The sequence below is a fragment of the Vulpes vulpes genome, chromosome 4 (assembly GCF_048418805.1).
Source record: "Vulpes vulpes isolate BD-2025 chromosome 4, VulVul3, whole genome shotgun sequence".
Taxonomy (NCBI): Eukaryota; Metazoa; Chordata; class Mammalia; order Carnivora; family Canidae; genus Vulpes; species Vulpes vulpes.
In genome coordinates, this window is record NC_132783.1 from 25,853,880 (window position 1) to 25,866,963 (window position 13,084).

General features: G+C 39.9%; 1 long non-coding RNA gene across 2 annotated transcripts; it reads left to right on the plus strand.

Annotated features, from left to right (window-relative positions):
- Positions 1–923: 923 nt before the first annotated feature.
- LOC140598556 (uncharacterized) lies at positions 924–12,870 on the plus strand. Of its 2 annotated transcripts, XR_012000998.1 has the most exons (5): positions 924–2,302; positions 3,097–3,254; positions 9,865–9,926; positions 12,560–12,650; positions 12,812–12,870. It is a non-coding gene; the product is annotated as an uncharacterized lncRNA (long non-coding RNA). The 2 variants fall into 2 exon arrangements; XR_012000997.1 differs by having other exon boundaries at positions 12,560–12,870.
- Positions 12,871–13,084: the final 214 nt, after the last annotated feature.

Sequence of the window (13,084 nt, forward strand, 5' to 3'; positions counted from 1 at the left end):
ATGTGTCTATTATTTCTTAGGTTGGTATTTACTTTTTTATTTTTTTTAATTTTTAGATGAAGAACAAAATTTTATTCTAAAAATAGTTCTCAGTGACAATTAAATACCAAAACCTGGTCATTATAATAAAAGGAAAAAAGAGTTAAAGGAATTTGCTTTAAATTTTTCTCCTTAAAAATACAAAATTCTCACGAATATATTGTCAACTCTCATTTACCTGAATGGGAGTGATTCATGTTTTGGATTATCTAAAGTCCTGGATTGGATTCTCACGTATCTTCAAGTGAATACATTTCTCAGCGGGAACAGAAGCGAGTATTTGCCGCAGTGAACAGGACTAGGTAATGAGTTTATGCCCGTGAAATGTGCACTAGGGGAGCAGTGGTTGGCCTGGGAAGTGAGCGATGCAGCTTCCACACGGAGAAGACAGGCCTCAGGCCACCGGAAAGGTATTCAGGGACATGAAGTGGTTCCCTATCCTCAGAGTGCTCAGATTCCGGCTGCCTATGGGGTTCTTTTTTTTTTTTAATTTTTATTTATTTATGATAGTCACAGAGAGATAGAGAGAGAGGCAGAGACACAGGCAGAGGGAGAAGCAGGCTCCATGCACCGGGAGCCCGACGTGGGATTCGATCCCGGGTCTCCAGGATCGCGCCCTGGGCCAAAGGCAGGCGCCAAACCGATGCGCCACCCAGGGATCCCCTGCCTCTGGGGTTCTAATGGACCTCAAGCTGGGAAGCACAAAGAACACAAGAGATGAAAAAGGTAAAATTGAAAACACCCCCCACCCGCATCCTCATTTTACAAAGAAATGGAAACAGTGGGGGTTCCTACCAGGCAAGTATGTGGTCTGTTACCAACTCTGCCCACCCAGGCTTTCTTGGATTCCTTCTACAATACACATCTCAGGCCTGCGTCATTACCTGGTCCTCAGCAGACTAGGCCTTAATGCACAGTGCGTAGACGTGATGCTTTTACATAGAAATTCCTAGCATCCTCTGAAACACAAAAGCTGATCACAAGTCACATTTAAATCCTTTGCAGTGCAGACGAGGGACATTAGGACATATTAGTGCATTTCTGGATTAGCAGAAATTTACTAAGATAGCAACACTCTGTCGGATGGTCATATAGTCAGATTAAGTACCATTTTTTCACCAAACATGAACGAGTTTTGGCTGCTTGTAACAGGAACTACATTGACTGGCCCTGGGGTCCCTACAACATGGGGCTTTCTCTAATACCATAATACAGCCATGTGCCCGCCCCCAGGAGACCAGTGGCCTGAAGAATAATAAAAGCTTATCTTTAAAAGCCTTAAAAATGTACTCCAAAGCTTTTGTAGTATAAAAATGCTATGTCCCCAATCTGAGTAAAATCAACAGTGCACAAAAATGCAGCATTTGGTATGTAGGTGGGAGCCTGAGGGGTTGTGTAGGTAGTGCTGCCCTACGGCCCCTGGATGGACTGGCACAGCCTTAGCTTGTGGGGTGGGTTTGGAAATCACAGGAGGAACTTAGGTTAGGGAAGTTTACAGGACATTCAGCGATTCTAGGAGCAGAAAGCTTTACACCTCTTAAAAATATTCACTAAACAGAAAATAACTGTTCCATATGAAATAGAGCGATTTCTGGTAGTGACACTAGTCTCACATCAGCAATAACCTAACCAAATCTTTAAAACACTGTTCAGTGTTCCAATTTAGTGAAATACACAGAGGAAAAAAATACTTAGATTACCTCTCATTGAAAGTTCAGGCTCTCCCTAGCAGGGCAAAGCCCAGATATCATCGCTAGTTTGACTGGGCCCTGGGGGCAGTGCACCCGGCACAACGCTTTAAAGTTATGCTTGCGAGCTGGTGAACTCCTATAATTTTTGCTGTGTGGTGTTTCTGTCAGCATCCTGAGGGCCTTATTTGTATGTGGGGAGGGCACAGCACCCATGGGGGACCATGTCTGCCGATCACTCCCCTGCTGTGACCAGTGCCATACAAGGAAAGGGCAGGCCTTGTCTTACTGTGTATTTCTTAAAAGTGACTATAACCATTGCATTAACTCTATGTTCCAAATACTCCTTTAGAAAACCCAAACCAAACCCGTTTTCCCTTTAGGAACCAGGAGGACGCTCCACATGTTTATATAGCACATTGTATATTATGTGCATGGCCGAATCACCGAAATGATCTGACAGGGCTGTATCCGTCTTCTTCCACTGGTCCTGGACCTCCTTAGATGATGGCATCATGTTCACCAATGGTTCGTGATCGAACGCCTCTTCTGGAATAATACCTTCTGCCTCCGATGTAAGGAACCCACGGGACACCCAGTGTCAGCACAATACCGCCCAGAGAGCTGCCAGTATCCACTCTGGATCCTGGATTTCCTTTAGAGCTAATAGCTGGTGTGATTGTGACTGATAAGAAAAGGCCGCGGCTGAACTGTCGTGGGGATGGTCTCCGAGGCCAGTGTCGCCTGGGTTGTGTTCTGGGACCCTGAGCTGCTGGAGATCCTGTTGGCCCAGCCCCCAGCTGCTGGGATTCTGGCTGTAGCCATGCGTCTTGGAGATGGAGATGGCGGTTGGTCAGCGGGTTCCCGGAGCTGCTGGTGGCCTGGCTCCTAGAGCTGGAGGTCACAGAGGTGACATTCCCTGTTGGTGGTTTCCTGAGGCATCGAATTCTCTGCATGCAGAGATCCGTGCAGGCGCGCGCTGTCCACAGGCGCGCCAGCAGGAGCAGCAGCGCCCAGGCCGCGTCCCAGGCCCCTTGTTCAGGGGCAGGACAAGCAGCCTCAGGGTCCCGCCCCAGCTCAGCTGCCTCCTTCAGGCGGGATTGAATGGGCGATTGATTTAATTCATCTCAGTGGGCAGAGATGACAGCGACATTTCCTTGTGTCTTTCCCTTTGGTGAACTAAGTCCTGTGATGTATGGCTGTGCACAGTTAGGGGTGGGTTACATGTCTGTCTGTCTATCGGTTTGCTTTCCTTCTTTCTTTCTCCTTCCTTCCTTCCTTCCTTCCTTCCTTCCTTCCTTCCTTCCTTCCTCCCTCCCTCCCTCACTCCCTCCCTCCCTCCCTGCCTCCCATTCTTTTTGTTTTTCAGAAAGGAAAAGCAAAGAAAAAGGAGCATGGTCATTCTTGCTGACAGTTTCCCTGACTCTTCCTCTAGCAACAGCATGGAACCAAGCAGGCTTTGGAGAGCTTTCCCTCCGCGACTTAGTTCCATGGGCCCATTTGTAGACTTTGGAATGTAGTGTGCTTGTAAACAGCTTTCCTGATCTTTCTTCATTTTTTTCTCTATTAAATTTAAATGCACATTATTGGGTATTTATATGCTATATTAAACTTTTATAAATATATTTTGCTTTGTTTCAATTCATGGTAGGACCAATGCCATATTATACACAAAAGTGACATTTAATAATCCCTTGAAATACTTTGTACCTTGCCACACGTAAGATTTTTAATTCTGTTGACACCATCTGAATCCCATAGGAAACCCTATGGTAATTTTAACCCTAGAATGTCAGTAAACAACTGGAAAGATAATGTAAATAACACTGACACATCAGCTCCTGACAGCACACACTCACACTCACTCATCTGTGCACTCGTTCTGTTTTCGTCCTCCAGGCATAGAGAAGTGTCTGTCCCCTCCTCTTTCTGAAGAACAAGCCTGTGTACCCCCTCTGATGAACACTTAGGATGTAGAGCATCCCCTCTCTTCATTTGATATTCACCCTCTGACACTGATGATCATTGTCATTGATATTAAACATTCAGACTTTTTCTTTTCAAAATTGTTCCCTCTTGATTCTACATCCCCTTTCGTCAGGGATCCCCTCTTTGCTTGGATATTCTAGGTCTCCAGTTTTCTCACCTCCAATGTGCTCCTCTGCCCGCACTGAGATGGCTTCTGCCCTGAGCTTTCTAGTGACTCTCTCAGGCCACCATGCACTTTGTGTCACTAAAGCACTGCAGGCTTTTTGGAGCTCCTTCTGCTGATCTGCCCAGTGGCATTAGGGGTTGTTGACAGATGACAGATACCTCCCTCTTAAAGCACTCTCTTCCTTGACTTCACTGAAACCATCTCCTAGCCACTCATTTTTTTGTTCTATTTTTTTGCAGCTTATACGCTTTGTACCCAGCTATTAAATGTCTGAGTGCCTTCCACTTGCTCTACATTTGCATTTTCTCTTTTTCCTTTGCTAGATTCCTCTGTTCAGTCATCACAGGGCCAAGAAACCATCCTTGAACTCCAGATGAGATTAGCTCTCTCCATTATATACTCCAGTAGCACCATGTTCATCATTGTCCTTGCATTCATCAGGTTATTTTCCATTTCTTTGGTGGTTGATTAATGGCTTATCCCTACCTAGTCTGTAAGCTCTTTGAGGTTGGGTACTGTGCCTGCTTTATTTATTTCACTGTGATATACTTAGTCCTAGCATTACTCTTGCACATACAGGCTCATTTTTTTTTCTCAAAAGAATTGTTTATCTATATAAGAAGTATTTCTTTCTTCATTAAAATAAAAAGAAGTAAAATTAAAAATGGTTGATATTGAATGACTATTGCTCTGAACTTATCTGAAGGCTATTTAATGTTACATTTTGGTCAAGGTTAACATGTTTTCATTGACTAGAAGGTGTATCAAGAGTCCTTTAGTTTTTTATCAGATAGATTCTATTGTAGCAATATAACAGACATCTGAAATTTCAAGTTTGATTGTATTAGTCTGGGCTCTCCGGAAAAGCAGAATCAATAGGATGTGTGTGTGTGTGTGTGTGTGTGTGTGTGTGTGTGTGTGTATATATATATATATATCTCAGTGTAAGAATTGGCTAAGGTGGTTATGGAGGCTGACAAGTTCTGAGATCCGCAGGGTAAGCCAGCAAGCTGGAGACCAAAGGGAGCTGGTGCTGTACTAGTTTGAGTCTGAAGGCCTAAGAACCAGGAGAACTGAGGGTATAGCTCAGGTCAAAGACTCTCAAGCTCGAGACACAACCAGTGTTTCAACTTAGGTCCAAAGGCAGAAGAAAGCTAATGTCCCAGTTTGGAGGCAGTCAGGCAGGAGGAATTCTCAGGGGAGGGTTAGTCTTTTGTTCTGTTTGGGCCTTGAGCTGATTGGATGAGGCCCACCCATGTTGTGGCTAGCAAGTTCCTATAGTCAGTCAATGAATTCACATCTTAATCTCATTTGAATATATTCTCATGGATACACTCAGAATAATGTTTGACCAGATATCTGACACCCTATGATTCAGTCAGGTTGATACATAAAATATACCATCATATTGATCAAATGAACAAAATTTATTATAGATTTCTACTTTTTAGTCTTTTTTTTTTTCTATTTCATTAGGGTGAGGTGGTTGCCTTATAATTTTCTTCAAATGCTGCAATTGACAAGGCATATTTAGATTTTTTTAAAAGATTTTTTTTATTTATTAGAAACAGCAAGAGAGAGAGAACATGAAGGCAGGTAAAGGCCGAGGGAGAAGCAAGCTCCCTACTGAGCAAAGAACCTGATGCAGGGCTGGATCCCCGGACTCCAGGATCACGAGCTGAGCCAAAGGCAGGGCATGTTGAATCTGTGCCTGACTTTTCAGTCACTCCACACATCGAAGCTGCTCTTTCAGTCTCCTTTTCTACAACTTGTCTGCAATACCCAGTGTTCTAGCTAGGTTTGTTGCTTACCATAATCTGAGCTACGCTTGGTAATACTGTGACTTTGCTGACATTGTTTGCCCTATTTTAATAAACCCACTCCCTCTCAATCTTGTCTTGTCCCAAACTTTCCTAGTTTTCAAGGTTCAGAGTGAATCTCAAACACTGTTGTGAAACTGCCTCTGAGACTTCCATAGCTGCTGCTCTCCATGCAATTGTCTTGGCCCCTTTTACTTTTTATGGTAATTTAACCAGTTCCTATTCTGTTTCCACCAAAAGCATGTCAAGTCCTACAGAGCAGAAACTGGTATTGACTTTCTTGTGAGTGGTGGGGGGTGGGGGGGTCCTGCAGGATGGTGCACATGATGTGCTACAATAAATGCATTGAATGAACACTCGGTTTCTCTCATAGGTTTTTGAATTGACTTTTGGTATGTGAGTGGAGTGTGCTTGGCCTGATTCCGGTTCTCTTTCCAGGAAGCACATCTGCTTATCTACTCTGTCCTCTTATTTCCAGTCGGTTAAAATACTCTCAATTATTGGTTAACTTTTGATTTCTTAAGAATTTGTTGGGAATGGGAACTTGATTCCTCAGTCCTTTTTCTAGCAAGTTCCACTTTCCTGAATGACATTCTTGCCTTTATCATCTTATTAATTTACAGGAAAATGCCAGTTATTTTTCTTAGTTTTTAGTCCATTGGGTTCTTTGTGTCTGGCCCTCATGAGCAAGGTGTTGAGTCAGGTACTGAGATTTCTACATAGATGAATATGATGTAGTGCGTGCCCTCTGGGAGCAAGGAATCTTTGGGGAAGGGAGGAGGCAAGGGGAAGGAGAAATCTGTGTTTAGTAAAGTCTCCTGCCATTTAGAATAATATATATTTGGGGAATGATAATTTATATGTAATTTGAGGATATAATCCTTTCCCCCATGGAGTTTGCAGCCCAGTTGGGGGATGCATCTAAATAAATACAGATCAGGGTGGGAAATACTTTGATAGGGATAGCAAAGTTGGTTAGGGAGGCATGTGTGGGGAATCTGTTGCTCAAACTTGGTTATATAATAATTTGGTTGAAATTCTCTTTTCTGATGTGATATGGACCGGTACGTGGTCAGGTAATAGAAAAAGTTTGTGCTAGCAGGGAAAATAGAACTGATATTTCAACCATTTAATTTTAGTTTAAGTTTTGTAAGTATACATTGATTCTTTTTTAAAATAATAAATTTATTTTTTATTGGTGTTCAATTTACCAACATACAGAATAACACCCAGTGCTCATGCCGTCAAGTGCCCCCCTCAGTGCCCGTCACCCATTCACCCCCACCCCCCACCCTCCTTCCCTTCCATCACCCCTAGTTCATTTCCCAGAGTTAGGGGTCTTTATGTTCTGTCTCCCTTTCTGATATTTCCCACACATTACTTCTCCCTTCCCTTATATTCCCTTTCACTATTATTTATATTCCCTAAATGAATGAGAACACATTGATTCTTTAATTTTTAAAACTATGGGCAGCCTGGGTGGCTCAGCAGTTTAGTGCCACCTTCAGCCCAGGGCGTGATAGTGGAGACCCGGGATCCAGTCCCACGTCGGGCTCCCTGCATGGAGCCTACTTCTCCCTCTGCCTGTGTCTCTGTCTCTGTCTCTATCTCATGAATAAATAAACAAAATCTTTTAAAAAAAATAAAATTTATGACCAAAGCCTTCATGATTCTGAGCATAGGTTTTCTCACTAGAGTTTGCAACCATATATATTTTTTATAACCACTCCTTATAGTATTCAGTTTTGCTATTTTTATTTTTTTATTTTTTATTTTTTTTAGTTTTGCTATTTTTAAAGTAATATGAATAAAGCCTCCTTCTTGTAAAGCAAGTGGAGTATAAACTCCTTCCAGATTATGATTTTCCCCCATCTTTTATAATTGCTTTCGTTCTATAACTTTTTTTGTTTTTTTCCTCTTTTTTTTTCCTTCTGTAACTTGACAATTCTTTTTACAGATTTACCTTTGAGTGTTTTTTAAAAATATACAGCTGATTTTCTTAGAAACAAATGAATTTTTTTCTAACTCGTATATCTTTGGTTTATGTAATATTTGGTTAAGTTATCGATTAAAATATCTTGTACAAGTGTCATAAACATATGTGGGAACACACACAAGGGACTCTCGCGACACAAGCATGCTAGTCAAGGGCTGAGGACAGAGGTGTGCCCGTAAAGCAGAGAGCAGGCTGCCAACTGAGAAGACTTTGCTTTGGACGTCATTCAGCTGACTTGATGCAGTGTCAGGTAAATCTGGGAATGAGTTAAGTGGAGGTCAGTTAAAAAACTTCTGATGTAAAATAGAGCAAAAATGCTCTGGGAACACAATATGCTCTCTAATTGCTTGTCTATAAAATAGCCACTCTGTTCTCTGTGACATAATCTTATTCTAAAGTTTCTTGGCCTGTCGAGATTGGTAATTTATCTAAGTAAAATAGTTGAGGTATACCTTTTTTTCCTGTGAAGAGTACCTGTTTCCTAGGATCAGATCACATGTTTTCTGTGTAACAGATTTTTCTTTTTATTCTTCTTGTCTTTTCTGTTGACTTTTTTTCCATGTCAGATTTTTTTTTTGTAAGATACTTTAAAGATTACTGTCTTTGCCTGAGCCCCTCAGAGAAACATAGCATATATGTTAGTGATTTGTGGTTGTTGTTTTTTATTTATGGACTTAGTTTTTTTGTCTAATATAGTATCCCATTCCTAGGAATCCTATTAAATTGTTTCCTTGCTGTGTGGCTGATTATTAGCTGTGATTAGAAACCATCAGAGACCATTTTAGTGTCACCTGGATGGCTCAGTTGGTGAAGCATTTGACTCCTGATTTCACCTCGGGTCATGATCTCATGGATTGTGGGATCCAGCCCTGAGTAGGATTCCACACTCAGCAGGGAATCTGCTTCTCTCCTTCTTGCTCTCCCTCTTCCCCTCCATTGTTTTCTCTCTCACAAATAAATAAATAAATCTTTTTTAAAAGAAAAGAAAAGAAAAGAAAAGAAACATTTACATTTGTTTGAAACTTCACTTTTTAATAGGACCCGATGAGTGTGCCGTAAATATGAAATTAACTTATTTTGCACAGTTCACTCTTTTGAATACACCTGTCATTTTTCTGCTTCACATAAATTTCCTTGATTAAAAGATGCTTCATTTTTACCAAGGGAATAATTTAAAAAGTATTATTTTGCTTAAGTCATTGTATCAGTCAACTTTTGCCAAGAAGACTGCTCAAACAAATAACCTTAAAGTCTTAGCGGTTTCTAGCAACAAAGATTTAGCTCTTGTCCATGCAAGTGTGGGGTACAGGAGGCTGTGACTCTTTCCAGCATTTGGTTCCACTTGATGTGTAAGGGAACAACACTTACAAGAGACATGCATTTTTCTGGCAGAAGGGAAAGAACAGTCCCCCAAACATGACGACTCTTAAAGCATTCTCTTGGACATGATTCACTTTGCTTCCAGTCACATTTCATGTGTCAGTACAAGTCATTTGGTCAAGCCTGATACAGTACACACCTCATACACACACACCACTCTGGGCTAGATCACAACTTGGTACAGTCCCCCCTCCTGGGATGGGAGTAAATAAATAGGAATGCAATGCTCTGTTACAGTCAGGTCTTTTTTTAGGTTTTAATAATAAATTTATTTTTTATTGGTATTCAATTTGCCAACATACAGAAAACACCCAGTGTTCATTTTAAAGATTTTTTGTTTTGTTAGAGGAGTATTAAGGATATATTTTGTGAATTTTACTGTGGAAATAATTTTTTCCTGATATTTTTCAGCTTTATATTTGGAACTCTGTAGAACTGATGTTAATATACAGGTTGAGATTGAATTAGGATCTTTGTAAGGAAGAATTAAGTGAAAGGACATTACATATGGAATTCTTACTTCCTACTTCATTATATTTTATTTTCTCCACCTTTATCACTTGTCTCCTACTTCTATTGATAATTGAGCGGGAGTTCAAACTTTTTTCGTCCATACTGGTATAGTTTCAGTTTGTAACTTTAGGAATTTTGAAGACTATTTCCTATTGTATTGATTAGTCATTAGTCAATTTGGCTGGATAATCTGACGCTATCTACTACCATTTCAATACACTAAATTATGCCTTTGCCAATTTCATAGTCATGTTTTGTTTTTTTTTTTAACAGCATCCACATGTGGACAACAGTCTCCCAGCAAGTAAAGAGAAACCAAGTTAAGTCACAGACAGGTGCAGCTGAAATACCAAATCACGCATGGCCTTTTCTAGAGTTATATTTACTTGTGCACAGTGGGGACTATATTTCCTTACAAAACAAGAGATAGTTACATTTGCTGTTTTGAAATAGCAGAACTGAACCTCAAATGCATGAGAACATGAAATCTTAGTGGGGTATGGTACTTGAAAAGGGACAGTGGGCAAGTTGTCAGAGAAATTGGAGATTTGTGAGTGATGCTGGATGTTGGAAGGAGATAGGAAGTTTGAAAAGTAGATACATCTAGATATCCAGGAGTAAATGTTTTGTGATAGTGATGGAATCAGAAAGAATTAGACTGGAAGGCATTGTGAGTTTATTTGGTCCTAGCTATTGCCACAATACAGAAGCAGTTCCATTGGTAAAAGCTTATCAAATGGTGGCTTACATTATCCTGTGTAATTTCAGAGAAGTCCCCTCCCCCAATCTTCCAAGATTGTGTATTCCAGTTTTTCACTGTCATATCCCACTTAAGTGTGTTTCTTAATTCCATACCAACTGTCCTTTTCAAAGGGTGAGGTCTGAGAGGGGCAGCAATGATCACATCATCCTGTATATGCATTTCTCTTTAACGTCATTAAAGCTCTTGGGAAAGATGTTATTTCACCTGTGATTGAATCTAGTTCTGAAAGGGATGAGATTACAAAGTCTACCTACACCATTTTACAGATTAAGTGAAAGAGTTTCAAAGATGATGAGACTCGCCCAAGGTGAAAGGGCCCAAATGGGAAAGCCAAAGCCAGAAGAACAATCTTGTCTCCTAATTAAGTGTTCTTACTTTGTATATGACATATAAGTGGCTATTTCATGAGTATATTAATATCAGATTACATAACAGAATATAAGTTTTCTTCCTGCACATAACATTGAGGTAGCATAGTTAATAATAGGTGTCTGGCCAAAGAAAGGAAATTGTTTTGTGAGTCATTGAAAAGTAAGCGTAAGAAATAAAAGAAATATATGAGGACAAATTCCATTTAGCTGTCAACGCATTGGGTTGTTTTAGCCTCCTTTAAGAAATGTTTTATCCAGGAAAATTGAAAGCTATATATAGATTAACTCATTCTATTTCACTCCTGAGTTCACTACGCCTGTTCTTCTCATGGTTCTAGTTATAGGCTGGCTCTAGGATTTGCTAAGTGTGAGCTTTACAATTGTTTATCATCACTTAGTCTCAACTCTCCCATTGGTAAAATGTGCACAGCTTGGAGGTGTTCTTCTGGGAGATGGACCCAGATTTTTTTGAAATTTTTTTAATAAATTAATTTTTATTGATGTTCAATTTACCAACATACAGAAAAACACCCAGTGCTCATCCCGTCAAGTGTCCCCCTCAGTGCCCGTCACCCATATCCCCCCACCCCCCGCCCTCCTCCCCTTCCACCACCCCTAGTTCGTTTCCCAGGGTTAGGAGTCTTTATGTTCTGTCTCCCTTCCTGATATTTTTTGAATTTTTTAATCCAGAATTACTCTTTTAGGTAGGTGCTATTGATCCTATTTTGTAGATAAGGTAATAAATGAAGTTAAGATAACCTTTCCTGAGGATACATTGCTAATAAGTTGTATACCAGAATCCCAAGTCAGGTCTATCTGATTCCAAGGCAGAGTCTCTCCACCCAGTGTACTTGGAAATGCACTTGACTTTTTCATCCATCTCTCAGAAGGTGAAAGCCTGATAAAGTACGTGATATTTTTAGACAATTGCCAAGTGCTATATCAATGTGAGGTATTGTTGTTTCTTTTATGTGTTCTTAGCCACTTTTTGGAAAACAGCAGTACGATCCAAGGCATAAATAAGTTTTCTATTTTCTGCTTTATGGATGAGGAAATTGAGGCCCATGGGATAAGGAAGGATATCTACATAGGCAGAAAGTAAGAGAGTAGTGTCAGTTCCTAGTCTAGTTCTAAAGCCCATCGTCCAGTCTTTCTCCTTATTCTTCTCTAGACCTGAGTTTTTATTCTGGCATAGGGGCTGATTCCATCACTATGTACTGATTCCTGTGTTGGAACTTCCCAATCCGCTAAGACACTCTAGCGAGGTAAGAGTAGGTTACTAGTAAGGAAAGAGGTAATGACACTGATGATAGTATTTTTTAAAGACTATATGCATACAGGTAATCATTCAAACTTCATGACAGTTGGATATAACACTATATGGCAACCCTTCCATACTTTATGAATTCAGAAACGGTCATTGTGGTGCATTAGGATTTTGGCAGAGCACCCGCCTCAAGAGAATACTCTGTAGCAGCTCTACCATAAGGCACTATCTCCAGTTTTCCTGTTGAATCATTCCAGCCAGGTTACTTACTACATTTTTCTGGGCTTGTTTATCTTCATTTCCTAAGTTTGTTTGAAAAACCCTAACAACTAGGACATTCAGAGAAGCTCTTGTATGTGCAAATTTGCCTGTAAATCTGAATTCTCTATGAGATGTTACTACCCAAATGTTGAATCTAATAAAACTGTAAGCCACCATGATTTTGTGTGTCATTCAGATATACAGATCAACATTCTCCTGTACTTTACTTACTTGAATAGATTATCAGTCCAAAGGAAGAGCTTTGCAAGTAGTTTGTTACTAAAATGATTTATTTTTTGGATTTAGGTACACATGATGATTCTCTCAATTCTTTGAACCTCTCAGTTGCCTGTTCTTTTTTCTCTTTCTGGACCAGGGTTTTGGAAATTCATTTAAGGTTTGTTTGTAGTTCCCTGTCCTATAACATGAAAGTTCTAACTTAATTTTAATATTCTAGTTTAAATTTAATATTAATAATTAGATCACCGATAGCATATTGTTCTCTAGATGCAGAAATGACACCATTACCTAATAAACTTCTTTTTGCTGCATTTACAGGCCTCCACAAGATGTTACTGCATTGGGCAAATTGATGATGTGGAATTCACTTTTAGAAAGTTAGATAATTAGCCTTTCCTTTGATATATATGACTGTCTCTATTTGTAATATATATTTTATGTATATTTTATGTATATGTATTTTATTTGTCAGGTAACTGAATATTGTCAGATTCCTTTTTCAGTATCTAGATCAGTTGGAAATTTAAAAAAAAACATCAATGGTAACTTTGAATTGGCACGTGGTACTCAATGTATCTTAAAATGATTTTT